Below are 27,372 nucleotides of genomic sequence, written 5' to 3'. Positions count from 1 at the left end.
ATCCTTAACAGGAGTGAATGCATCATAAACACATTGGAGTAAAATCTGAACTTTAGTGATTGTGATGAATGAATTCCATAAGGACAGAGCAGAAACCATGGTTCTGTCCTTTAAAGATACTAAGTATGAAAATCTGTAAAGACACTAGCACCACTCAGACACCCACTGGTATACCCATAAATTCACTAACATACCCACCCAAACAGCCAAAGTAGCACTTGCACAGCCAGTTACAGAAACACAGAGGGGTATATTCTCAAGAACGTGTGATAACCATCGCAAAAGTAACATGCGATAGTCACCAGATAACGTGTCAAATGACAGCGCTTTGTGGGGGGTGGGATGTTGGTTTTCCGCTGTGTTGCTGCCGTCGGCCTGTTGGGCGCTGATGGTCAGGATGCGTAGGATGGTTGTCCTTTTGAGCCTGTTGTGGGCAATGACATTGTCAGGTGTTGGGTCTGTGAGGCTGATGCGTTTCCTGGGTGTCCGCTGTCTTTGTCTGCGCTGCCTCTGTGGTGGTCCAGGTGGGTTCCGGGTGGGGGTTGGGGTCCTGGGGGTGGTGGCGGTGGGTTTTGTGGCCCCCTTGGGCATCCGGGCCGCATGATCAGTGGCTCCATGGCGTCTGTTGCCCTTCAGGTGTAGCTCTTGGCTGGGCTCCCTTTTGGGGTGCCGGCTGCCGTCCGACTTTGCACCAGGTAAGAGCAGGTGTTTATTTCCTGGTGCTAACGCGCCTTATCGCATGTTTTGTGGTCGTATCGCCGATGTGGCTGGTCATTGAGAATGTTGGGGTGTGGTGTTGTCGTGGCTTTCTGCTCGGGAACGCCTACTCTGCATCTCATTAGCGATAGTTGCCAGGGTCATCTGTGGTGATGTTTTTTGAGGTTGCTATCGCCGGAAAACTGGTGATATCGGCTGTTAACACCAGCTTGTGAATGGGGCGAAAAATTTATCGAAACTTTGGCTGCGATAAAGTTCCGTTAACTAGGTGATTGCTCCTTGAGAATATGCCCCAGAGTCTCTGACACAACCAATGAAAAACCCACAAAGGCATTCACACAGTCCCTCACAAACCCACTCATACATTCATTGATCACCTCAGACAGCCACTCACACACTCTCACTCAGAGAACCGCACACACTCATACACTCACTAAAAGACCCACACAGGTACCCACATATCCACTATGAAACATTGCAGGTTACAGTTATGGAAAACGTTTTAGAAAAATCATAGAAATGTACTGAAAAAACAAAGGTTACAGGGACATTATAATTAGCTTTAGATTTCACTCACACAAAACCATAGAAATTCAGCTGTTATAGTTACCTGAGCTAATGTTAAACTACTCCCCGCAATGCGCTGCATATTACATCACTCATGACATAGTCAGTGACATCACTGATGACATCTGAAATGACATCACTCAGTGATGACCTCATCTAGTGAGTGTAAGTATTCTCTAAGAGTTTCTGATAAACATATATACTAACTTACTACAACAGTTAAATTAGTATACTAGGTGCACCACTACTGAGGGATACTGCTTCTAACATATATCATTTGAGTGGCTATGTGACTGTATGTATCCTTATGTATATGGTGTGAATGGCTGTATGGGGGTATAAGTAGGAATCTGAGTAGCTGTATGGGTGAGTGAGTTGCTGTATGAGTGTCTGTATTGGTGAGTGAGTTGGTATGCCAGTGGCTGCATGGCTGAGTAAGTGAGTGGCAGTGTGAATGGCTCTATGGGTGGCTAAGTGGGTGTATAGTTACTATATGGGTGAGTGAGTGGGTGTCTGGAAGGCTGTATGAGTGACTGACTGGGTGTGTAAGTGGCTGTATGGATGAGTGAGTGACTATTTGAGTGGGTGTTTGGTTAAGTGAGTTGGTGTGTGAGTGGTTGTATCAGAGAGTGAGTGTCTGTGAGTGGGTATATTGGTGAGTGAGTGGATATGTGAGTTCTTGTATGGATGTGTGAATGGGGACATAAGTGGTTGTGTGGGTATAACAGTGAGTGTGTGAGTGCTTGGATGGGTGAGAGAACAGGTGTGTGAGTGACTGTGTAGGTAAATAAGTGGGTGTGTGAGTGGCTGTGTGGGTGAGTGTGTGGCTATGTGACTTGCTGTATAGGTTGATGACTGGTTGTCTGAGTGGCTGTATGGGTGAGAGAATGGTTATATCATTGGCTGTATGAGTAAGAGAGTGGGTGTGTAAGGGGCTCTATGGAGGAGTGAGTGGGTGTGTGAGTACTGGTATGGGTCTGTGTATGGGTATGAGAGTGGTTGTGTGGGTATATGAGTGGGGGTATGAGAGGTTGTATGGAGGCATGAGTGGTTGTGTGAGTGGTTCTATGGATGATGTCATCAGTGATGTCATTTGAGATGTTATGAGTGATGCCACTGCCCATATCATGAGTGATATAATATGTGTGGGCATAACTAGTGCATTGTGTATTACTTGCTGAATTTCTATGGGGTTGTGCGAGTGAAATCTGAGACTATTTATAATGTGCCTGTAACCTTTGGTTTTCTTCAGTGAATTTCTAAGGTTTTTGAATTCTATTTCCTGACTATAATGTCCCTGTAACTAGGCCTGGGCGGTAAATTCCGTTCCGCTCGTGGAATTTGCGGAATTTCGGTAATTTCGCGTTCCGCGGAGAACGCAAAATTGCCCAAAATTCTGCTTTCCGCGACTTCGCGAAATTTTTTCTTGTTCGCGTTCTCAAAATGCGTGTTCGCGAGATATTTCTCCCCGAGCACGCAAACAGCAACTGTGAACAGGAAAAAAGCATCGCGAACAAGCAATTCCGCGTGTTCGCGGAATGTCCGCATGTTCGCGGAGATTTTTTACCGTTTCGCGTAACGCGATTACGCAAATTCCGCCTACCCCTACCTGTAACCTTTGTTTTTTCAGTAAATTTCTAAGGTTTTTAAAATTCGATTTCATAACTATAACGTTGCTATAACCTTTGGTATTTTAAGTGGATTTCTATGATTTTTTTAACTAGTAGTCACATTTGCAGAGTGGTGGAGAAAGAGGACAGGGCCTCCGACCCGCTCTCAGGAATCCCTCTGTGTCGGACTTACTGGAGGTAACTGGTAACTTTATCCCCCAACCAGTATTTCATCAGAAGGCGCATTTGCAGAGTGGTGGGGAAAGGAGGCATGGCCTCTCGAAGACCTATCAGCAATCCTGCTATGTGGGACTTACTGGAGGTAACAGGGGGGCTTGTAGGCCCCCAAGGACCCTCAGCAGTAAAGGGGACTTCATTCCCCAACCAGTAGTGCACCAGGAGGCGCATTTGCAGAGTGGTGGAGAAAGGGGGGCGTTCCTTCCAACGACATCTCAGCAACCCTGCTATTTGGAACTTACTGTAGGTAACACAAGGGCTTGTAGGCCACTAAGGAAACTCAGGATCCAAGAGGACTTCATTACTCAACTAGTAGTGCACCAGGAGGCGCATTTTCAAAGTGGTGGAGAAAGAGGGGTGGGACCTCTGATGATCTCTCAGCAATCCAGCTGTGTAGGACTTACTGGAGGTAACATGAAGGGTAGTTGGCCCCCAAGGACCCTCAGGAGCCAAGAGGACATTATCCCCCAACTATTAGTGCCCTAGGAGGCTCATTTGCAGTGGTGGTGAAAGGGGATGGGGCCTCTCCGCCTTGCCGGGCTGGCTTTATTAAACTTTTTTAAATATTATAATTAGGAGAGGGGATTTTGGCCCTGGGAACCCCATCCCTAGGGCCCATTCCTGTGTAAAACTTTTTTAATTAGTAGGAAGGGAGAGGGTCTGTGTGGCCCCTCTCTTTTGGTGACCCCATCCCCAGGGGCCTGCCTGTTGAAGATGGGGAGAGGGCTGTGCAGCCCCCCTCCCCAGGACAAATTCCACCCCAGGGAACCTTCCCCCGTGCCTAGCCATCTTAAAGTAGGTGCCTCCAGGGTATCCACTCTCCACTGGAACATTTGGGGAGCCTGAAGGCCTCTGCAGTCCCTGCCTGCTCCCAGCCTCCAGTGTGAGCTGGCATTGCTTTCACACACAGGGAGCTGCCAGAAAGGCAGTGCACACACAAACATGCTGCACTGCTGGTGGGGGGATGAGGTCCCCTTGCCTCCTGAGGGCCTCAGGACTAAAGTGGACTTCCTACCCAAACCACTAGTGTGCCAAGAGGCACGTTTGCAGAGAGGTAGAGAAAGGGGCATGGCCTCTGATGACCTCTCAGCAATCCAACTGTGTGGGTCTTACTGGTGGTAACAGGAGGGCTAGTTGACCCCAAAGGACCCTCAAGAGCCAAGGGGACATCAAACACCAACTAGCAGAGCGCCAGGAGGCACTTTTGTAGAGTGGTGGTGAAAGGGGGCCTGGCCACTAAAAACCTCTCAGCGAACCCACTGTGTGGGACTTGCTGGAGGCAACAGGAGGGATAGTTGCCGCCAAGGACCATCGATAGCCTAGGGGACTTCATACCCTTACCAGTAGTGAGCCAGGAGGTACGTTTGCAGAGTGGTGGAGAAAGGGGGCGTGGCCTCCTACCAGGTCTCAGCAGTCCCACTGTGTGAGACTTAATCGAGGTTACAGGAGGGGTACTTGGCCCCCAAGAACATCCTTGAGGGCCAACTATCTCTCCTGTTGTCTCCAATAAGTCCCACACAGCAGGATTGCTAAGGGGTCTTTGGAGGCCACGCCCCCTTTCTAAACCATTCTGCAAACACTCCTCGTGGTGCACTACTGGTTGGGCGATGAAGTCCACTTTACACCTGAGGGACCTTGGGGGCCAAGAAGCATTCCTGGTACCTCCTGTAAGTCATACACAGTGGGATTCCTGGGAGCTGGTTGGAGGCCCAGCCCCCTTTAACCACCACTCTGCAAATGCGACTGCTAGTTACACAAGCATTTGCAATGCAATAGGTCTCACATTTGTGAGATTGTGAGCTATTGGTTTTGCAAATTATATTGTTTGTTACTTATGTTGTTTGTTTGGAGTGGAGAGGAGAGGATGTTGTTTTAGTGGCATTATGTGGTTTGAATTGGAATTTTGAGTTGTGAAATTGTGTTGGGTGGAACTCTGTAGAGTTTTTATGTAGTGGAATTATGTGGTATGTTGAATAGATAGGGGTGAGAATTGCATAAAATAGATAAAGTAAGATTGAGAGGGATAGGTTGTTTGTGTATGAAGTGGTGAATGAAATCTAGATAGAGTTGTAGAAATAGTGTGTGAGGGAGAATGAAGTGGAGAGAAGGTTATAGATGCATAAAGAGGCTGCGTTTGTGTACGCACAAGACCGCGAAAGAAATGGAGGCGAGTGTGTGTTTGCGAGTTGGATTTTTTGGAAAGTTATGGTAAATAAACTGTGCTGAAAGACCTGAAGTGAAAGAATATGAGAAATGTTGGTTCAGTGTGTGCTTGTGCAATAGAATTATGTGGATAGTAATTTTGTGGTATTAAGTGTAGTGGACATATGTGTAGTGGTGTTGTGTGGAGTGGAGTGGCATGTATTGCATGGAAGCATGTGGTGTGTTGTTGAATTATTTGGCATGATGTGGATTTATGTGGTGTGAATTGGATGTGTGTGGTGTGTAGTGGAATTAATTTCTTTGGGGTGGAATTTTGTGCAGTGGAATGGAATTGTGTGGAGTTGAATTGTGTTGCATGGACTTGTGTGGCAATGAATGGAATTATGTTGAGTGGAATTATGTGGCATGTTGTGGGGTGTATTTATGTGGAGTGTTGCTATGCAGCATGGAGTAGATTTATGTGAAGTGTGATAACATGCTTTTGGGTGGAGTGTAACTATGTTGTGTGGTATTGAATTGTGTGGTGTGGCATGGTGTGGAAGTATGTGGAGTGTAAAAATTGGGAATGTTGTGGAGTTCAATTTTGTTGAGTGTAATTATGTAGGTTGGAGTGTAATTATGTGTAGTGGAATTATCTGGAGTTGAATTGTGTTGTGTGGAGTGTAATGGAATTATGTGACATGGAGTGGTATTAAGTGACGTGTAATTATGTGGCATGGAGCAGAGTGAAAATTTGTGAAGTTGTATTTGTTGGGTTGTGATTAACACTATGCAATCATGCACTGATCATGAACAATTATCACCTAGTTCGGGACCTACTAACCGTAGTAACTATCCTGCTCGCAATCTGAGGGGTCAAGGACCTGTATCATTTACTGATACTCTTGTTTCATCCCCTGCCCCAATGCCTTCGACCCAGCAAATCCCTTTATGTGACGAGGCCCCCCTCTCCCAGGTCAAAATTATTTCCTGGAATGTGGCAGGGCTTCAAAGCAAACTGTTATTACCTGACTGAAACGATCTGATTGAGGGACATGACATCTGCATTTTCCAGGAAACTTGGAGCCTAGTCCCACTCTATAAGTCGGGTTACACTTGTTTCTTTACACCAGCCAATACTATAGGGAGAGGGCGGCCTTCAGGAGGCCTTATTATCTGGGTGAACATTGCCATGGGCTGAAGAATTATTGAACATTGATGTGCGAGCCCAGACATAATGAGGCTTTCGATTAAGGGAAGCAAAGGCGGTGAAACTATTGAGCTGTTCAATGTTTATATAAGGGAAACACCCGGGGGTAAATCTTCACCTATAGTTATGTCTTTGGAACAGGAGCTATCCGGTTGTCCCTCTGATTCATATGTCATGGTTGCAGGAGACCTTAACTGTACCTTTGAGCCTCTAAGCTCTGAGGACATGTTGGGGGTAGAGGAAGATGACACAAAGTGGGGTGTCCCACTTCTAAATATACCCCCTTCTAAATATACCCCCTATCAAAAAATGGTCTCAGGTATCAATTCAGCTTAATGCACTTACCCTAGAATTCAGACTGCGGGCTGCCAATGGCAGAACTTCATCAGATGCCCTAGGGGCCAACACATACAATAGAGCTAGTTGCCCTTCTCGAATTGATTACATTTTAATAAACATTAGACTTTGGAGTACCATGATCGACATGGAAGTGGCTCCTACTTCCGATCGTGATCATAACCCACTATGTCTGATCATGAAGGTCCCATGGTTACCCCCTTGTATTGTTCATAGTGTAGGGTCCTTGATGACGACTAAAGAAGTGGTTCCTTCCAATTGCAGAAGGTACCTCAAATGGCCTAAAGTTGTTGCACAACAATCAAAAATGGCTGGCATCAGGCATGTCCTGAGCAAGAATACTTTGGAATTACAGGAGGCATTTAGTGAAATAAATGGTATAGAGAAGGTCCCAGAATTATATAGGAGAACCGTAGATCAGATAGGGTCCTTCTTCTAAATAGCAACTAACTGTAGTAAACCAGGTGCTCCCCAAAAAAGCAGACAAAAGAAAAAGGCCCTAACTCTAGCAATCAAAAACAAAAACTGTCCTCTGATACAAATTACCAGAAAGGAATACAAAGCTGCTCTCCTTTGTGCAAAGCTGAAGTGGGATGAGTCCCACTGGCAGAACCCAAAGGATGCTAGTATAGCTAGGGATGCCAACTCTTTCTGGAACCTTGTCAGATGGGCTGATAGGAAAGATCCTGACCTAATTCCCAATCACATTACAAGCCAAAATTGGTACGATCAATTTGGGAAACATTATTCTGGGACAGATACAAATTATAAAGAAGGTCTATACGACCAACCAAGTACCCTCCCCACCCTAAACATCTCTGACCTCTTTACACTAGGTGAAGTAGAAGTGGCGATAAAGAGAATAGTTCCAGCAAAAGCCCCGGGACCAAATGGTCTTCCCGGGGATCTTTTCCTTGCAGATCCTCATAATTGGGTAAGTTTTATCATGTTTTTAATTAACTCCATTGCCAAAGGATGCCCAGTACCTGAATCGTGGAAAGGTGTAGAAGTGGTACCAATTTTTTTAAAAGTTGCTAGGGAGGACCCTGCCAACTACCGTCCAATCAGTTTGATTGATGCTATACAAAAAGTAGTTGGCAGGGTGTTCCAATATTGGGCGGAGGATGAGAATGTCCTCTCCCAATACCAGGCGGGATTCAGGGCCAACACAGGGATGGTTGACCAAGCATTCAGACTGCTTCTCCTTTATTGGAAGGTAGTCGTGATTGGCAAGGGCAGTCTTTATCTCGCTTTCATTGACTTAGAAACTGCCTTTGACCTGGTCCCCCGTGAACGGTTGTGGCACATATTAGGCGAGATGGGGATTCCCCCATTGATCCTCAACCTGTTGATCCAATTACATGAGGGCAATTATGCACAAGTGAGGTGGGGGTCTCAAGAACATAAAACAGACAGGAATCCAGTAAACAGGGGAGTACGCTAGGGCTGTGTTATGGCTCCCACCCTGTTCTCCTTATATGTGAACGTGGTGGTCAGCTTCCTTCAGGAGGTTTCATCTGATGCTCCTGCCCTAGTAGGAGATAGGGTACCCACTCTCCTGTTTGCAGATGATACCCTGCTCATTTCAAAGACCCGGGCAGGGTTACAAAGACTCCTGGACAGATTTCAGCTCATCTGTAGTTCTAGGGGGCTGGTCATCAATACTTCTAAGACCAAGCTTATGACGTTCAACCCCTATAGACCTTTTCGAGATAATCTCACCCTAGACGGAACCCGCCTGGAGAGAGTCAGTATGTTTGATTACCTAGGCATCCGACTCTCCGAAAAAATGCATTGGAGACACCACATTGACAAAATTCTTTTGAACCACAAACGTGCGGTTGGGACACTAGGTAAAGAACATCGATCTTCACAGAGCAGACCAGTGGCCCCGGCTCACACAATTTATTCTGCAAAGGCAGTTAGTTCGGCCCTTTATGGTGCCGAACTATGGGGTTTCGACAATGTAGAAGAAATTTGCAGGTCCGAACATAAGTTTTTGAGAGACCTAGTGATGCTCCCTCCAAATGTACCACTGAAACCCCTGATGAGCGATATGAGTAGACGCTCATTTAGATACATAGCCAGGCTGCGTCCACTGCTTTTCTGGGCCCGCCTACGGCAGACTGCTGAACTTTCCAACTATGTAGCTGCACTCACAGAGGTAATAAACCTAGATGATAGTCAAAGAGTCAGCTGGATAAATAATGTTAAAAAAATCACTTATCGCCCTTGGCCTTAAAGATTCGTGGGAAAGTCAAAATCCCCCCAGCCGGGTTGAGCTCAAAACACTCTATTGGGCCTGGGTTGATACGCAGGAACTCAGCAATTCCAAAGCAGGCAGACTCACAGAAGATTTCTATCTACATAAGCAGCACATATGCTTAGAACCTTATCTAGACTTTATACAGACACCACGAGACAGGGCGCTTTACATATAGTTTAGGGTGGGCTCACTTCTGGTTGGCAAATTAACTGCAAAGTGGAGCCCCCATACCAGACAATTGCGGGCTGTCCCTGCTGCGTGGCACCGACCGAGAGCATGGCCCATCTCATGTTTGCTTGCCCAGCATATAAAAAGGCAAGATCGAGATGGCTAAAACCCATTTGCAGATAACTGGGTAGTTCTGATCATTGTGCTGCTTTGCGCATCCTGAAGTCTGATCCAAGAACTTTGTTGGCTTGTGGCGTGACTAAGTATCTGGATAGTAAGGCATAAATCCTTACTCAGGGTGGTTTTATGAAACAATATGTTTTTATTCTAATTTTTATTCGAGTTTAATTTGCCTGCCCAAATTATGATGCACTGTCACTTTAAATAACCTTTTTATATGTAAATATTTTATTCTAGTATTTAATGTTGGTACCAAATTAATTTTATCTATGAACCAAGGACTGGTCTTATATAGCTTGTTACTGCTACTGATTTGGCAATGTGGCAATTCATTATGCTCTGATGGATTTGCATATTTTTATCATTATCGCTTTAAAGATAACTCGTATTTTTAATGATGGATTGTAAGAATGTTGATGCTTTTATGATTCTTGTTATCGAAATAAAGCTTTTTTTGACTTTGATTTTGATTATGTGGCATGTAGTGGAGTGATGTGGAGTTGAATTGTGTGGTGTGGAATTATGAGGTGATGAAATGTGTTGTGTGGTGGAATTATGCTGTATGTCTTTGTGTGGAATTGCGTGGCACTTAATTGTGTGGCGCTGCAGAGTGAGGGTTCTGCGACTGAACCAAGCAGTAGTAAGTCAAATTACAGGTACTGTACCACATTATACCATGAAATACTTCATCACACCATACCAGACTGTGCAACACACCTTGTCACACATTACAAAACCTCATCATACAACGCCACCCATACAACATACAATTCTACACCAGGCCATACTACAACATCCAAAACCGCAAACTGTCTCTTTCTCACCATACCAGTCTCAGTATTGAACACCAGAACATACAGAATACTTCAAGCACTAGATCATGCCATATTATCTCATATACCACTCCATCATGTCATTGTACATTGCAACACATAATACCATACAAAAACAGACCCCCCAAAGCATATCATATTTACCCAGAAAACTTATACCTTAGACATGCAATACCATCAAATGCATAAGACAGTATTCAAAAGCACATAACAACGCAACACTTAAAATCACTTCATTCTATACCTGACCATAAGACTTCAAAGCGTCTAAGACACACCACACAAAACCACACTCTCTCTCATCATGGAGCAGCATGTTACTATCTAAAATCACATCATCCTACTTAACAAAACATACTACATCACACTATTCTACGGCACATACCATCTAATACCATACAATACAATACAATAACGCACCATACAAAACTACCCCAAATCACACTTCATCATTCCGAACTCCACATCATACCATACTGCACATAACATTACACCACATCATTTAACACCAGATAGTACAACAACAACATGCACACCACATCGTGCCACACAATGCCACAGCATATCATCTCAAAGAATCCAACATTCCAGCCACATCACACCATCTTACTAAAATCACAACATCCAGCAATACATCATACTATTCAGTGACACTTCAACCATAAAACGCTATGTAACTCAACTGGCTTCCAGTTCTCACCAAACCCTCCCCACTACACAAAGCTGTAAAAAGATACCTGGAAGATGAGAGCAAGAAAAACAGAACTGATAACTTATGCAAGTTCGCCAATGGAAAGCGGAGTTGTTATCCATTAGTAAATTAAATTCAGAGTATCACAGGATAAACTTTTTGTCTCCTTCTTGTGCAGCCTCCAAGGTCAGTTTTGTGGCCCCCTTCGTGTTACAGAATCAGAGTGACCTTGGGGCATATTATCAAGCCAGGCGATAAAATTATCGCCGCTTTAGCGGCAGAAAACTGCCACTAAAATGGCAATAATGGGCTTGATAATATGCTCTATGGAATTCCAATTGAAGACCATGTTAGATGTGAAGGACATCTAACATGGACTTCAATTGGAATTCCATAGAGCATATTATCAAGCCCATTATCGCCGTTTTAGCAGCAGTTTACTGCCGCGAAAGCGGCGATAATTTTATCGCCTGGCTTGATAATATGCCCCCAAGAGTCTGGGTGGGAAAGTGTAGAAGCATGCTTGGAACTCCGTATATCACCTACGTCTCTGTGGCTTCACAAAGTCAATGCGCAAATCTGAGTTTTCATCTTTACCTTGTACTTCAATGGAAATAAATACATGGATTTGCCATATTGTTACTTGTTGTTAGTTTATCGAGTGTCTGGGGGCCTGGAAACAGCAGCATCAGGTAGGTGCAGGGCAAATTTAAAGCGGCAGCACGTCACATATGATTGCATACTGTTGTAAGTGTCCACAGAGGGGGAAAGGGTTAACTGACCTGCACAAGCCTCAGCCCAAGTAAACAGAGGCAGGCAACGGGTGGGAGCTGCTGGTGGTGATGGAAGGGAGGGCGGATCACAGTGCGAGGTCCTGGCGTTGGCTCTCCACCGTATACTAAGAAACCCACAGCTGCTATTGTATTAGGGGGGCTAGGGGGTTCTTAACACAAGGAGAGAGGCCAGAAAATAACAAAAACAAAGAGGTAGCAATGAAAGGAAAGATAAAATGGACATATTATAAATGCAACAAATGCTGTCTAAACATGACGGATGATACACAAGCAGAGGGAAATGAAAATAAAAAGAGTCCATATATTTTTTTAAACGTAATACCACATGTAACAGGGGCAATCGCCTAGGAGGGTCTAAAACGCCAAAAGGCGGGACTAATTTAGCATACCCACCAAATAAAAGTGGGCATTTAAGACGGGCACTACCAACAGCCTATAGAAAAGAATGGAGATCCTTGCACTACATATACCAGCTACACCATTCCTCGCAGAGCAGGGCATGCGTGCTGCGCTAGGCTCGACCTAGAAACCTTAGAAATTCTCAGAAAAAAACAAAGGTTACAGGGACGTTATAGTTAGAACTTAGCATTCAAAAAACCTTAGAAATTCACTGAAAATACCAAAGGTTACTGGGACGTTATAGTTAGCAAATAGAACTAAAAAAAACCTTAGAATTTCACAAAAAACTAAAGGTTACAGGGAGGTTATAGTTAGGGTCAGATTTCACTTGTACAAAACCAGTGAAATTTAGCTGTTATAGTTAGCTGAGCTAACTATTCCTCGTGCCCCCGCAAAGCACTGCTTGTGACCTCACATATTATATCACTCATTACATGGTCTGTGACATCACTGATGATATCACTGATAACATCTCAAATGACATCACAGATGACATCAAAAACACAGAATCTCTGATGCACCCACTCACACCCCATATAATCTTTCATATACCCACTCCAACTTCCACACTATTATTCGCAAACCCATTCACACACCCATATCAGTACTTACAAAGCTATTCACTGATTTATAGATCAGCACACACATCCTCTCACTCACCCATACAGCCACTCATACATTCACTCACTCACTCACTCACTCACTCACTCACTCACTCACTCACTCACTCACTCACTCACTCACTCACTCACTCACTCACTCACTCACTCACTAATACAGCCATTAACATATCCACTTGCACATCCATACAGCCACTCACACACTGAGTCAGTCACCCATAGAGCTACTCACAACCTAGTCACTCACCCATACAGTCAATCACACAGCTATGCACTCACCTATACAGTTATGCACACACCCACTTACTTACTTATACAAATGCTAACACATACTCATGCACCTATACAGTCACTGATAGAAGCCCACTCTCTCCCATATAGCTACTCCCACATTCACTCACTCACCCATACAGTCACTCATATACCCCATCATTCACCTATACTGTCGTTTATATACCCAGTTACTCACCCACATACCACTGACACATCCAATTACCCACACAGCCATACACACACTCACTCGCCCATATAGCCCCTCACACAAACACTCACTAACTCATACAGCCACTTACTCACCCACTCACTCATCCATGCAGGCAGTCACAGACCCTCTCACCCACCTATCCAGACACTCATACACCCATACAGGTACTAAGACAATCAATCAATAACCCACACAGCCACTTACATAACCACTCACCAACCAATACAGCCACTTAGATACCAACAGATACAGACATTCACACAACCTTGCCACTCACCCATACATTTAATGAGACACCTAATCACTCCCTTATACAGTCAGTAGCGTACCCACTAAATCATCCATAAAGGCATTCATACACCCACTGATTCATCAGTACACCACAATATATATATTTAGCATTCATAAACATTTCAAAATCTTTAACAGTCACTGGATGATGTCATCGGTGATGTCATTTGAGATGTCATCAGGGATGTCATCAGTGATGTCACTGACCATGTCATGAGTGACAATAAGGGATCATCAGTAGTGGATGGCTTGTGAAGCAGCATTTAGAAGAGGCTATCTGGACTCAGGGTCCACTGGGTTTTCTGAACCATAGTACTATGTGGGTATTCGGGGCCATCATCCAGTCTTCCTGTTTGAAGGGATACTCTCTGGGGCTTCTTGTAAGTCAGAGATCATGGCTGCCCATGCCCTCTGATTCTCTTAAAGCCTATTATTTTTACGGACGTGTTCCATATGGATTTCCTCCACCTTCACCCACTTAGTGAAATCTCTAAACCTGTTTAATTTAATATATAAAAATATTTATATATATATATATATATATAAATATATGGGATTCTCTTTATTAAAATAATGCCTCCATGCATTATGGTCTTAGCAGTTGCACGAAATTAAGCCCCAGTGGGTGGCGCTGATGTCTTTTGTAATTAAAAATTAAAACCACAGTGGGATGGTGATAATAAGAACACAGTGTCCGTGGCAATACTACCGCTCCTCTCTTGGAGCACTCCGTTCCTTTTGCATGGGTATTGAACCCTTCAAACACCCAGGATCCATATTTTTCGGCAGAAAACCACCCGCCACTGGACAAAGCCGCTATAAATCCAACGAAGAGTTTTGCCCCAATGGGTATGGCCTCCCGGAGTGTTGCCTCCTCAGTATATGGGCTGCACAGGGATTAATGGTCAAATTCACACCAAGTATCAGCTCTGTCGGCTCAATGCGTTTCAGGCTCCCACCCTTGTTCACGAGCCTGCAAAAAGAACATCAGTGTCCTAGTAAGTTAAACACCTGCGCAATTATAAACAGTCCCGCCCCAATGGGCATCTCTTTATTCAAATAATGCCTCCATGCATTATGGTCTCTGCAGTTTCAATTTACGAAATTAAGCCCCAGTGGGTGGTGCTGATGCCTTTTGAAATTAAAAATTAAAACCACAGTGGGATGGTGATAATAAGAACACAGAGTCCGTGGCATTACTACCACTCCTATCTTGGAGCACTCCGTTCCTTTTGCATGGGTATTGAAACCTTCAAATACCCACTTAGACATGTATGCACAGAGTCACACACCCCCGCACCCACCCAGACAGACACTCAGGCACCCATACAGATAGTCAGATAACAAATCAATAACCCATATAGACACTCATGTAGCTACTCAGCAAGCCATGGAGCCGCATATACACCAACTGAGACACTAATACAGACTTTCACACAGTTTAGTCACTAACCCATACATTCAGTAACACATGTTCAATCCCTCACTTATACAGTCAGTCACGCACCTACTAAATAATCCATTCAGGGACTTGTAAATTCACTCTTTCTTCAATACACCTTGGCATAGATATATATGAAAAGTATTTAAACTTTACAGAAACACACATTCACTGGATGATGTCATCAGTGATGTCATTTGAGATGTCATCAGTGATGTCATCAGTGATGTCACTGACCATGTCATGAATGATGTAATATGTGATGTCAATCAGCAGTGCATTGCGGGGGCACGAGTTATAATTAGCTGAACTAACCATAACGGTGGAATTTCTATGGTTTTGTAAGAATTAAATGTCTAGCTGACTATAACGTCCCTGAAACCTATGGTTTTTTCAGTGAATTTCTAAGGTTTTTTAAATGCTAATTTCTAACTTTAACGTACCTGAAACCTATGGTTTTTTCAGTGAATATATCTATATATCTATGTAGATGTGTGTATATCTATCTATCTATCTATCTATCTATCTATCTATCTATCTATCTATCTATCTATCTATCTATCTATCTATCTATCTATCTATCTATCTATCTATCTATCTATCTATCTATCTATCTATCTACCTATCTATTTATATATAAAAAATAATAATAATAATTGTACATAATGCTAATTTGTGCTCCAGAGGGAAATTGTTTTCCCAAGGAAATTCTCCATCTACTATATTTCCTCCCATGTAGGCATGTTCTGTCTCCATTCCCACTGTCGATATAGATCTAGTCCCATGATAGGAGTAAGCCTCTGATCATATCTGGGGTGGAGCTGCTCCATGCAAAAGTCAGTAATTAGCAACAACCCCTCAGGTTTGGGTGCAGATTTACTCCCACCTAATACTACAATACAATGGAGCTAAAAGGAATGTACTGAATTTTTAATGTGGATTCACATTTTGTGATTTGCAAACACAAATTTGCATTTATAAATTGTGCATATAGTGCCCATACATTAAACGTAGGTGTACAAAGGATGTGTGAATCACTCCACAAATCTGCGTGAATAGTTTTCAACAGCATGCATGTAAGCCATGCAGTGACTACAGCTGCCAACATGAAGTGGAGGGGCAGCAAGGGAAAAAACAATTAAAAAATAGAAAAGAAAAGTACACATACTTTCCTACTGCCGGCCGCCACCTCTAAGATTCTCTTTGTGCTAGGCCGGGGATCGGGTGACTCGGGTAAGGCCTTTGGCTAATAGACAAGCAAATGTGGGCCTAGGAATGAGGGGAATGCGCACTCGTGATTTACTGGTTTGGGAGATGACCCCACGTGCGGGTTCACCCCTTTTATTATAACCCCGCAGGCCAACCCTAGGCTGCGGATGACGTGGATACAGTTCCGGCTGGCAAACTAGAATGCCAGCACTCTAAAAACGACATCCCTTTCCAACTTGGTTCTTGAAACTAAACTTCTAAAGTCCAGTTACCAAACACAGTTCGTTGCATCAGTTCTTAGAGTCTTAACATGCAAAATCCTAAAGATGTCAACTAGGGCAAGGGCTGGATCGTAAGCTGTACCGATGAGGTTGACTTCGTAGGGGCGGTTCACTGGCCAAGAGCCCATTTGGAAGTGAACCGAGAGGTAATGGGCTTGAGGGAATAGGTTCCAGTATGTTGTCTCTGTCTTCGTCCTGGCTCTGTAAATTCCTGCTAGGGCTCGACAGGACTTGAGGGCCGGATTCGGAAGACTCAGTTGGGACCTCTTTGAACCAGGAGGTGTTACGCAAGATTTCCTCGCTCCCTTTCCGAGCCGTCACCATAGTTCCATTGTGGGTGACAACTGTCGGTGGCAACCGTCCAGGTGCCTGGTTCATGGGTGGTCCAGAATTTTCCACCAGGCCGGTGGTCTTTGAGTATGACTGTGGCACCAGGTCAGAGTGACCTAGGTGCAGCGTGGTGCCAAATGCTTGCTTGATGGTTCTGTCACTCTCGTCTCGCTTGGGTTTTCTGGACATCCAGCGGCGGAGGTGTCCACCCTGGACACGTAGGGATCAGGTTCCTCCATGGGCCGTTGAACATAAGGGACCATGGACTCCATAACGTGGAGCAGTGTGAGGTGCTCCGGTATTCCCTGTGGAAGTCATGAAGACGCCGCTCCGGATCTACTTGTTCTACACTTGCGATGCACGTCATTTTGTTCTGGGTCCTCATGAAACGCTCTACGTCCCCATTAGCCTGGGACCGTCAGTGGTGGATCCCACGCTGATGGAGAAAGGCAGCAAACTCTGCCTTGTGGAACAGGAGCCCCTTGTCGCTCCTGAACTCCACGGAAAATCCGAATGTGGAAAACACCTTCTCCAGGACCGGGGTCACATGTGTGAAAGCGGTCGACACAACTGGTTCCACTATGAGATATTTAGAGAATGCATCCACAAGGACAAGCGTGTGTTTCCCTCCAGGGAACCTCCCAAAATCCATGCTTATTTTCGACCATGGTAGAGTGCAGGCCTCTTCGGTGATTACAGGGGTTGGCCTCTCAGGAATGCTGGTTAGCTGGCAGGCTGGACATAGGCGTACCAGGTCTTCCACCATCACCTCGAGTTCTGGAAACCAGACCTTTTCCCTCATCCTTGCCTTCATTTTTGTCATGCCTTGGTGGCCTCCATGGGCCAGCTGGGTTGCTTGGTGCCTCAGAGATTTCGGTATCACCAGCCTCTCGCCTCTCAGGAGTATTTTGTCTGCCGTGGCGTCCAGCTCACTCCTCACCCTCCAAATCTTCGTCAGCTCATCTCGGTGCCCATGTGTTAGTCTGTTGGAGGTAGTTCCTCCACAACCCTTCTTGGACCGCTTGGAGAGTCCGTGTGTATATCGTGTCTTGCTTGGCAGCTTCCTTAATTTACCTGAGCGTCATCGCCTGGGCGCACGCCACCACTGAGATTATGTTTATGTATTGCTCTGACCCTTCTGGGTCGTTCCCTTCTTCTTTCAGTGCTGGGTGTTGGGACAGGAAATCCGCTGGGTTCTTTGCCCCTGGCCGATACGGCACGTCTATTTGGTACGGCTGAAGTTGTACCGCCCATCGCTCAATCAGGGGAGGTGGGTGAGGGGCTGTCACCTTAAAAAGGGGGACCAGAGGCTGATGGTCAGTGACCACGGTGAATGGCTGGCCCGTCAGGTTCAGTTGGAAATGGTTGCAGGCCCACTTTATCGCAAGGGCCTCCCGATTGATCTGTGCTGCCTTGCTTCAGTGGGAGTCACCAACTTGCTGGCAAACTATAATGCTGCCCACCGACCTGTTTCCTGTTCCTGGGCAAGCACCGCCCCCAGTCCTACGGGACTGGCGTCCACCAGTAGTTCCGTCAGTTTTGCCGCATCAAAATAGGCAAGGACAGATTCTCCCAGTAGCACATCCTTGATGCTCTGAAAGGTCTCCTCCTCTCGCGGTCCCCACTGACATTTAACATCTGTCTTTGTGAGCGCCCTCAACAGCTCGGCATGGGTGGCAAGATCGGGGATAAACCTCCCGCAGTAAGTGGCCATGCCAAGGAAACATCTCACTTTGGTAGGCGTGGTTGGGGCTGGAGCACTCCGGATGACTTGTGACTTTCTGGGATCTACTTGAATGCCCTCCTGGCAGAACACGTACCCGAAAAACTCCAAAGACGGTTGGAAGAATTAACACTTCTCTCAGTGGAGGGTCGCGCCATGTTCATTGAGGTGACACAACGTGCTCTTCAGATGTCGGTGATGGTTAGCGGCCGTAGCAGAGTGGATTAAAATGTCATCACTGACGTTGATCACCCCTGGCAGCCCCGACAGCATTTCACAGATAGTGTTCTGGAATACCTCTGCTGCTGAGGATATCCTAAAGTTCAGTTGTTTGTAACAACGCAACCCTACGTGGGTACTAAATGTTGTAATATAGCGGCTTTCCTCCGCTAAAGGCAGTTGGCGATACCCTGCATTCAGCTCGATTTTAGAAAACCACCTCGATCCGTTGACATCCACAATTATATCATCCATCGTAGGCGTAATATGGCGCTCTCTTTTTATGGCCTGGTTGGGCAACCTCATGTCGATACAGAGGCGTATGGCACCTGGCTGCTTGGGCTTTTCTGCTATTACCATCGGGGACACCCACGGTGTGGGTCCCAAGACCTTCTCGATTACTCCTTGCTTCTCAAGCTTTTCTAGTTCTTTTTCCACCAAGGGCCTTAAGTGAAAGGGAACTCGCCGGTGTCGCAGCACAACTGGTGAGATGGATTTGTCGATGTGTAGCTTGATAGAATCGCATTTGATGCTCCTGAGCCCTTGGAATAGTTCTGGGAACTGGTCAAGGATCTCGTCGACCTGGTGTGCTTGGACGCTCCTGGCGAAAATACTAGGCCTAGGTCTTCCTCTGTGTGGCTGCTGATTAGGGTGTCCGCTTCATAATTTATCACATGTATAATAGTGGTGACCTCCTGGTCGTTTGACCTAATCGGGATGGATATCTTACCCCTTAGTGGCAGAGGGGTGTGGCTCCCGTAGACAAATATCTTGGTCCGGGACAGGGTGATCGGTGGCTGGGGTCGGAGGTGCTTATATTGCTGGAGGCCCATCACGTTTACCGATGCCCCGGTGTCGATACTCACCTTCACTTCTGATCCTGCGATTTGCACTATGCAGGTGGGTTGAGGGCTTCTGCGTCGCTTGAGCTCTCGTGAAAATGAGATCAAGTACGTTTCTACCACATACTCCTCGGTGGATGAGTCCTCCGGCCCTTGATACCTTCGGCTCGCCCTTGGTGGCTCCTCCTTCTGTACGGAGTCAGTTAGGGACAGTTGGCGTACAGCCCGGGATGGTGGTTTCTGCCCTTGGGTGTCTCGGCCACGATTTCTCCTCCTGCACACTGCTGCAAAGTGGTTGGGGATCCCACAATTTGCGCAGGTCTTCCCTTGTGCAGGGCAGTCTTTCGCTGCATGTGGTTCATGCTCACAGTACCCACACCACGCCTTGGACGCATCAGGCTTTGTCTTCCTGGGTGTGTCAATCCTCGGCCTCATTCAGAGGGCGTCAGCCCGCTCCGTCTTGATGGTCCCATGTCTTCCTTCGGGCTTTGTCAGGGCTTGGTCCATTTCATTGGCCCTCGCTGCTGATAGATCGGCGGTGCTTGCTAGTGTGAGAATGTCTTGCAAGATGATTTTCGGCTGGCGCAGGATGAGGCCTCGGAGCATCTTGTCCTGGCACCCTTGGATGAGCTGGGCTCTGATCTCCTTTGGTTGATCGTCCTCCGTGCGGGCCTGGCGCTACTTGAATCATTCAAAATCAGGGTTGAATTGGGGGTCGAAGTGCGCATCTAATGCTGCCACCCCGGGGTCATAGTCCATGCCAAGACCTGTATTCGGCAAGTGTTTAAACAACTTGAATATTTAATCTCCGGCATATTGGAGAAGTAGCGACCTGTTCACTGCCCTGTCGATCTCCCTGGTGGCTTCAAAATAGTTATTCTGGTGCTCTATCCAGATCTTCCATCTCGGGGACGCTGTGGCCTGATCTTCCAATTCACTGAAGGGTGGTAAGTGAATGCTGTACTGGGGCTCTCTGTGGTGCTTGTGCTCGGCATTCGTCACCCATTTTCCTTGTGGGTGGGTGCCTTTCTTTCTCCCCTCTGTTCCTGTCTGCCTTGTCTGTGCAGAGGTCTGAGTCTTGACACTCTTTCCTGTTGTCACCTTCCTTGATGTGCTGGTCTGTCTCCTTGATATGCTGTGTCTCTTCACTGCTGTGTCATGCATGCAGCACTGTGTTGGCGTGTCTGGTGCGCCACTTGTGCTCTTACTGGCCCTTTCTTCTTCCTACATCTCCTTAGTCAGTTGTGCCTCCTCTCTGTTACGTTCTGTGAGTGTGTGTACACTTGGCTCCGCACACTGCCACTGGGAGCAGCCTTTCTTGCCAGGGAATCCTTCTTGTCCTTTTGTTTATTCTTTGGTATTTTTTTTTGTTTGTTTTAAATTCCCTTGGCCTTCACTTCTTCTTGCCTTCCCTTTCCTCCTCTCCTTACTCAGCCCAGTCCTCACTGGAGCGTGTTCCAGGTCGATCGCTGGCTCTCCGGAGGCACTTTCCACTTTCTGGGGCCCAGTGCTTTCCTCGCACTCCCCCCGGCCTCTGAACGCACTCCTCATGCACGCACGCCAGAGCAGGGCTAGTCTTTGTCTCCCGGGGCGTGGCAGCACTCACAGCGGTGCGTGCCACCCCCGTGGAGACAACGTCGGATTTACCCGCAGCAGGAAAACTGAGCAGAGCAGCTCGTCGGGCAGCAGTGGCTGGTGCTGGGCGTCGATGGGGCGTGACCCCAGGGCAGCAGGACATTCCGGGCAGCACTCACCGACATCGCCAGCAACAATCCAGGCAGTGTGGCGGTCGCACACACTGGGGCAGTAGCAGCAGGTGGGGCAGCCAGCTGGAGCGAGGGTCATGGCCCCACTCGTCGCCAATGTGCTAGTCAGGGGATCGGGTGATTCGGATAAGGCCTTCAGCTAATAGACAAGTAAATGAGGGCCTAGGAATGAGAGGAATGCGCACTCGTGATTTACTGGTTTGAGAGATGACCCCACATGCGGGTTCACCTCTCTTATTATAACCCCGCAGGCCACGCCTGGCCTGCGGATGACGTGGATACAGTTCAGGCTGGCGGACTAGATCGCCAGCACTCTGAATACTACACTCTTCTCCCACACCTCGCCTCGGTGGTCTTCACTTCCAGGTACTGCAAACTGCAGTTCCCATGAGTACAGACTCCCAGACTGTCCTACAGCCATCGCGCTGGGATTGGCCTGAGCGGGCTTGTTTTCCACTCCAAAAGGGACTGGCAGCCTGCACCTACAGTTCTCTCCACCCGACAATGCAGCTTGGGATGGGGAGATGTCAGTGCGCATGTCGGTTTGGCTGTCCTCGGACTGCCAGCCAAACCAACATGTGCACTGACAGCCCCGCCCCTAGGACTGGGATGAAGGTCTTACCAGATCCTACAGGTAAAACAAAATGATAATAAAGCAGTTTTAATTGGTTTATTGTCATTTTATTTTACGTTTTTACCTGCTGCTTCCAGCAGTGGGGCGACGATCCTCCGCCATAATGGAGGAGCCGCCCCTGCGTTGCTCAACTGTGTTCAGACTGACGTAAGGTGTACACCTAGAAAAAAGTAGTTTGAACGAGTTCCCAGGATATCTATCCTGCGCATCTTGTGCATTTGGGCTCACTGGACGTTGCTAAGACGGTACAGTAGGTGACACTCGCTAACACTCTGGCATGGATATTTACGCCTGGTGTGACAGGGCATGCTCGTTTTAATTGAACCATCTATCACACTCATCCCAAGCATTCGAGGGTGGGCAGTGGGAAGAAAATGCTTTGTTTATTTCAACAATAATCCATCCTGTACATACTGCACACATTCACCCAAGGGTTATGGATGTCACTGTGCTGTGCTTAATTAAACAATTTATCATGTCATTTTCTGTACCACACTTGGGCAGCATACAAAGAAAGGTATATTTATTGCTCCGCATCAGCTTTTTCCAATAGAGCAGAAAATAATATTCAGATCCATTGGCGGTGTTTAAATGCTTGTTCCCAATAGTTCTACATTTTCAGTTGATGAACAGAGACAAAAGGCTTTTCTTCCGGCTCCTTCTGTGTCCATTCCTCTCCAGATTCGCAGTTACTAAAATGGACACTAGGAACATTGGAAGAAAGACTCCACGCGTGGACAGAAGTATGAAATGAAAAAAAAGTCAAAAGAAGTCAATTAGACGAGATAATACCATGTGAGGTGGCTCCATTCGTGAGCGTGCCAATCACCTTGTGTGGCATTATAAGAACATCTCTACCCCATAATGAGACACTCATTATTTCGTATGAGACAATGAGACAATAAACTTATAACGACAATTGTTTGGAGATAGGCCAGATGGGACCTTCAAATGTATGAGGGGTGATAGGGTATTTTGGTTGTTTCTTTTTGCAGAAATAAAGAAGTTCATGACAAATATAATAGAGTAAAAATATGATAACGCTTTCTTGTTAATGGGCCATAGTAATAGTTTTTTTTCACATAGATTATTTAGATGGGGCACTGACATCTGAACACCATGAGGAAATGGAGCTTTCAGACTCCAGAGAGTAAGGGAAGAGTGTCATCATATATCAGATATATAGAGAAGCAGCACTGCATGAGACCTTGTTTAGACACTAGTTAGGGTTGGGACGAGAACTAATTTTTTGTGCACATTAGAGATGGAGTCCAATGCTTAAATCAGGTAATGATCCTCAGTACAGAGGGGCAGATTTACAAGCCCCTTGCGACACATTTACGCCGCCGTTGCGTCACCTCTGTGACGCAGTGGCGGCGTAAATCATGCGCCATGTTGCGCCGTATTTACAACATGACGCATCTAGAAAGATGCGTCACTTTGTAAACCCCTGCGCCACATGAAACCTGCGTCAGGTTTCATGTGGGGGTTCCAGCGCAGGCTGGGCGTTCCCTCACAGGTACGCCTCGTAAAAGTAACGCAGTAAAAACTACAAGATTTCACTGAGTCACGTTTACAGCCATGCTGCGTCAAAACCCTGCGCCTGCTTGAAGCAGGCGTAAGGATTGACGCAGCATGTTAGGCATAGGGCACCCCGAGCCTTGCTGGAGCCGCATCGCGCTTGTGACGCCACTCCAGCAATGCGCCGCATTTCCGCCGGGGGATGCGACACGCATCTGCCCATCCATGCACCACGGTGCGCCGCATTGTAAATGCGGCGCATCAGTGGTGGCGCACGGGTGGTTTTGCGGGTCGCAAGTGTTCTGGTGCATCCCTGCTGATTTGCAGAGATGCGCCAGACCTTGTAAATCTGCCCCAGAGTTCGGAATGTGGTATTGCTTGTTAGTCAGAGTTTGTGAGTTCTTAAATAAAAAAGTTTTTAAAAACTGGAGTTGATGATTCGGATATCTAAACATGCAAATTTCTCCTGAGCTTGGAGTAGAATTTTTCAAAATACATGCTCTTGATTTGTGTATGTTGTTGTAACACACTTCAGAAACAAAATAAACGATAAAACTGTGGTAAAAACTCTTTGCCTCCAATGATATACACAGACACTTAAATTTACTAGGTCCCTTTCTAATCCCTGAGCCTCATTTATGGGATTTGGCATAAGGTATTGCATCAAGTCACCTTGCTCCGCTGCCTTACATGAAAGTGAAAGGGCAGGAATGCGCCGTATTTATCCAATACGGTGCATTCCTGCCCTTTACCCCTGCACTGGCTCCATTTTGGTAGCCTAGCACCAACGAAGGCGCCCCTGCGCTGGCTCAATTTCAGCAGCCTAGAACCAACAAAGGCACCATGGTGGAAGGGTGGGTGCCTGTGCTGTTGACAGGATTGTTTTTGTGGAGAAAGGAGCACCTTCCTGTACAAAAACAATCTTGGGAGATGTGTTCCTCTTTCTATGTGTGCTGCAGAATGGGAAGGCATAACGTTTTGGCACAACTGCAGGTTTTATAAAGCTGGGAAAGCATCAAAATCCATGGGTGTTTTGTGGGAACGCCCACCGCAATGACCATGGAACGCCACCCTAGAGCAGAGTCATGCAACACAGTGATTTGCCCTGCCTTGCCTTACTCCATATCTATGAGGCAATTCAAGTGGCTTTGCGTAATCTAATAAATATGATTTTGTGAATTGCGCTGCTGGTCGTCACAAAAATAGGTGCTACGGGGCGGGGGCAAGGGGCTCATAAATATGCCCCCCTGCATCTTACTTTGCCTCATACCAAACACAGAAACAGATATTTATTTGTGAAAGCGAGCTCAATGTACCAGCTGATAAAGTTGTTAAAGAAGCGGCCCGAATCATGGGCCATCTATTGGTGAAACAGAACCTAAAATGCATGCACACATTTGAGACAGACCACTTACATAGTAAGTGCGGTCTCCACACAGCCAGGAAGATATTGCAAATAAGGGGTTAACAGCCTTTAAAGTGCGTGTGTGACCTGTTTACTAAACATAGTAAGTAAAACCACACATCTGGTTGGTGACCAGCACTGGATGGCCTTGGGAAGAAACAAACTGTCAGCATCATTGAGGGCATTGCAGGTGGCATATAAGTCACAATTATAGTTGAGTTTGTTAAAATGCTGTACTTCTTATACCACCAAATGTATCAGTTGATACCATGTCACCAAGTCAACCACATGCCCTGTGCTAACAGGTGGCATTTAATATACCAATGCCCAAGGTGGGGAGAAATATGGGTGCTCTTATGTGAGCCTAAATGTGAAAACCAGGCCCATGTATGTATCCATGTGTCTGTGTATCAGACAGTAGGATTCGCCTACATGCCTGTATGTCTATTTCTACTTTCAAAGTTACCGATATGGTACCCATGAGATACTGTGATCAGTAGGAGTTAGGGACCAACCTGTGTATGGCCTTGATGGACACCTGAGATCTATGTTATGTGGCCAGTCAAATACTCCTTGTAAGTGCACATTTCCCAACAAACCATCAGGATGCAACTTATAATGGGGAGATGTAAACTACTTACCAGAGTTCCTACCTAACTCAGAGTCATTCACTATGGGTCTTGTGCAACCATGGTGACTTGACGGCAGTGTGTGACTTTAGGGGGCATCAGCCAAGCCCTAGCATGTATTGGACATCAGCTTCCACACATGCAGCCTAGTGATACAGAGGTACTGCACCAAACAGGCAACAATTTGAAAGCTTTCTCTGGGATACATGACTCTCTGAGTGACATGGTAACATTGCATTGGCAGAAGTCATGATTTTCTAAAAAAAATCACCTAAAGGTGCAGAGGAATTAGTGACTAACCCAGGCCATGGCCTGTCAGTGTAAACATTTCAACTCTAGTGTTTCCCACAAAATGTCATTCTTCATTACTAATATGTTCAATCATTTTGCACAAGTACATATAGCACTACTACAGGCAATGAGATTGTTGGGGTGCAGTGGAGGTACGATTGAGCTACCAGGGCCTAGTGATAGCCGAGGTTAGGATGGGAGGGAGGACAGGGCAGCTAGGCATAGAAGCAGAATGGGTTATACGTGTATGTTGGATACATTGCTTGGGAATGTGTGTAGATGATGTAGTGGTTCTTCTTCAAAAAATACATTTTTTTTAAATGGACAAACACGATTAGTGTAATTTTTTGAGCTAATGTGGAAGTAGCCTCATGAAGTAATTTTGCATTCAAAATTAACTCTGAATGAGTTAATCCCTGATGCTTGGACCATTGTGTCAGATTCAAATCACCACTAACCTGTTGATCTGAATGTTGTCCAGGGAAAGAGGCAGAACATACCCTGTCACCTGAGCCTAACACATCCAAGATTATGCTCAGTGCCGATAGTGAACAGTTGGAAAGGGGAATAGGTATGTGAGAGATATCACAGAAGAGATGTCATTGGTTTGCAGTCACATAGCTCATCTTGTCAGATTGACGTTCTGTTGAAATTTCTGCAACCCCTCATGAGTGACAGTATTTTTAATACCAAACAAAACACTAGACTACTATTACTCTCTGTTCTCATATCAACTTAAAGTCTACATAGATTTCATATACGTGGATTTTGGTGACATTCTATAGGAACTGGGACATATATAAAATTCACTCGAGTACCCCATGCACTATGGTAAACATTCAACACAACAATGAAGCAGTACTTTTATCTTGCTAGAGACGAACAATTAACATGAAACTGATCTTGTTCTGATGTTCTATAGCAGTTGTTGCTGCACAACTTGAGACACTGATCAGATATGAAGGTTCACACAGGTTCTGCATACACCAGGGCGGAGGACCAAGAAACAGTAATTAGAGCACAACTTTGAGGGTGTGACAGAATCGCAGTATGATGGTGAGGGGTACCAGGACAGGGGTCCATCAGGAGTCCTACAATCCAAACATGTAATATCTAACTCTCCCTACCTATCAATAACCTGAGGCCTCTGAAGACAGCACAGGTTTAATGATTTCACTGATGCAAATGAAGTTTATGAGGTATGCTGAAGAAGGAATTTTAAGGAACGCTGCAAACAGAAAACTTTTGGGAAGATGTTCTCAAGATAATCTTGATTGGGGACCTAGGGAACACAGGTGAAAAGTTGAGCCCAAGCAGAAGAACACAGGTGAATAGCAGAGCTAAGCACCTGGCCATTCCCTCAGTTTGGCATTAAGGACTGTGGGTTCTTCGAATCCTGCAGTGTATCCTAAAAAATCAGGATCTTTAAAATCCTGCAGCAGGTCCTCAAATCCTACGGTAGCCTGCCTTTCAGATGGGGCATACAGTCATGGCTTTTGGAATGCCCACATGCAA

Source organism: Triturus cristatus, chromosome 5_2 (assembly GCF_964204655.1).
Source record: "Triturus cristatus chromosome 5_2, aTriCri1.1, whole genome shotgun sequence".
NCBI classification, from domain to species: domain Eukaryota; kingdom Metazoa; phylum Chordata; class Amphibia; order Caudata; family Salamandridae; genus Triturus; species Triturus cristatus.
Note: the sequence above shows the minus strand (reverse complement) of the source record.